A 2,722-nucleotide genomic window follows, 5' to 3' on the forward strand; every position below is an offset into this window, starting at 1 on the left:
TGTTGAACAAGAATTCTATAATGAGTTGGGCTTGTAAACCATGTGTGGAAGCTACTCTCTTCCAATGTGGATCAAAGTAAAAGTGCTTTGCTATACAAACTCTAACAAGTTGACGGCCTAGCAAATGAGGATCCAATTCAAGCTTAACAATTTTCTTCTTCATTTTTTATAATGTGAAAAATAGTCTTTTGGCGAAGTTTGTGTCCAATATGCCACAGCAAATGAGGACCTAAAATGGAACTCTTGGAGGCAAAAGTTGTGAGAACATTGAATCAACAAACTATTAACAGAATCATTATAAATAAATTTTAAAAAACTAATCTATCAGGATAAAATATCTGATTCAAACTCGACCAAAAAATAAAATAAAATATCTACAATTGATACCGTCAGCGGCTGACCCAGGAATTTTTCAACGGAGGTGCAATTTTTAAAAGCTAAGAGCTCAAAAAAAAAAAAAAAACAACTAAATATCCTTATAATTTAAACAATATACTAATGTTATTCATAATTAATTGAAAAACAAATAAGGGTTTTATTTCTATAACTATGACTAATTGGCTATAATTTATCAATTAAATAAACAAATCAATATCAAATTATCAATTAAATAAACAAATAAAAATTAATTATACCTCGAATAGCATTTCACGTAGCCTCTTCCTCCTCGAGTTTGCTACTGATCTTACTAATACAGAGAGAGCTAAATAAGAAAAAAAAAATTATTAAAAAAAGAAAAATAAGAAAAAACAAAATTGGCGTTTGCTCAAGAAAAAAAATATATGCATCCGACTTACTTGGGATTAGCGTACTCAAGAAGGAAAAAAAAAAACGCAGGATTCTTGTGATGCACACACACTTTGATGAAATTGAGTGATGTTAAATTGGTCCTTTATAAAGAGAATTCTCAATCCCACTTAAATAAGGAATTCCCAAAACCCAATTAAATAAAGAGAACTCCCAATTAAAACCCAATTAAGCAAGGAATTATGGAAGCCCTTTTAAAAGCCCACGAATGGCCCAACAGTTTCCTTATTTATTTATTTATATATAGGCTTATTTATGTACATGCCCCTTGTGCTTTCAAACTTGTCTCATATTATCACCTGTGTTTGCAAACGTCTTAAAATACCCCCTAACCTTTGAAAAACGGTCTCACGTTACCCGTTCGTCAGTATTATTGACGTTTCGTTACGTGCTTTGGGCCCCACTTCATTTTAATCTTTAACCTCTGCGAATAATGGTTTTTCAGTTCTAAGAAAGGAGGAAATTGGGTGAGAAGGGGAAATTGGAGAAGAGGGCTTAGGGTTTGTGAAAATCTGAGGTGGGCTTCGATTTTGAGAGAATCTAGAGAAGAAATTAGGTTGTCGAATAACTGCCTTCCTTTACCTCTCAGAGGTAGTCACTGCATTGATCTTCAACCCCGTGATCCATTTGGTGTTGTCAACGCAATTAGCTTGATTGCAAAAGCATCATGTTGGTGCCACACCCTGGCTTTCCAGTTCTTGGTAGAACTGGAGAAGTTCTAAAGCAATAAACCAACATTAACAAGGTGAATAATGTTCTTACCAACTTGGTTATGTAATACTAGTCTGCTACCAATAATCCTTGCAAGAACAAGATCCTTGCTTAAAGTGGTGAAACAGGTGCCGATCCCTCAGCACAATGTCGCGACTGAAAGCTTTCGAGATGAACTTTGCTGCCATGTGACAATCATTGCATTTTCGCAAATTCTTTATTATTCTTATTGGTGTTGGCGGACTTGTATAGATAAGCCCAAAGGCAATAGCGAGTTTCTCACTATGTCTGAAAAGAGTAGTTTCCTTCTCTTCTTCATCAATGTCAAATGAAACCTCATTTGTATCTGGTGCATAACCTTCCATCTTCAGTTTCTTAGCCATTTCATCTAGCTTCTTCTCAATCTCCTCTATTTGAGGGTGTTTGCTGTCTCCTGCTAAAAACTCATGAACTCTTCCATTTGCTTCAATCATGCTACAACCTGGCATCTTTACCACCTCATGTTGCACCATTATTTCCCTAATCTCATGAACATCATCCCAGTTACCTTTTGAAGCGTATATATTCGACAACAATACGTGGAACCCATCATGGTCAGGATCAAGCTCAATGAGCTTTCTGCCTATCCTCTCTCCCATATCGTGGTCCCCATGTTTCTTACACGCCCCTAGTAAGGCACCCCAAGTAGCAACATCTCGTGTCATTGGCATACTCTCAATGAGTTCCTCTGCCTCCTTGAGCATACCAGCACGCCTCAGAATCGAAGCCCACCTCAGATTTTCACAAACCCTAAGCCCTCTTCTCCAATTTCCCCTTCTCACCCAATTTCCCTCTTTCTTAGAACTGAAAAATCCTTATTCGCAGAGGTTAAAGATTAAAACGAAGTGGGGCCCAAAGCACGTAACAGAACGTCAATAATACTGACGGAACGGGTAACGTGAGACCGTTTTTCAAAGGTTGGGGGGTATTTTGAGAACTTTTGCAAACACATGTGGTAATCTGAGACAAGTTTGAAAGCACATGGGGCATGTACATAAATAAGCCTTATGTATATAAATTTTTAAAATTCCTAGTCCAAAACGACGTCATTTTGGCCATGTTAAAAATAAATAAAAAAGAGCAATGCGTTTTAAAAAGCCTGGTCCAAAACGACGTCGTTTTGGCCAAGCTTTGTTAAAAAAAAAAAATAAGCGAGCTGCGCGCA

General features: G+C 36.8%; 1 pseudogene; it reads right to left on the reverse strand.

Moving 5' to 3' along the window:
• Positions 1-1,595: 1,595 nt before the first annotated feature.
• LOC110746690 (pentatricopeptide repeat-containing protein At4g21065 pseudogene) lies at positions 1,596-2,261 on the reverse strand (annotated as a pseudogene).
• Between the last annotated feature and the right edge of the window lie 461 nt (positions 2,262-2,722).

The sequence above is a fragment of the Prunus avium genome, chromosome 3 (assembly GCF_965620075.1).
Source record: "Prunus avium chromosome 3, drPruAviu1.hap1.1, whole genome shotgun sequence".
Classification (NCBI taxonomy): Eukaryota; Viridiplantae; Streptophyta; class Magnoliopsida; order Rosales; family Rosaceae; genus Prunus; species Prunus avium.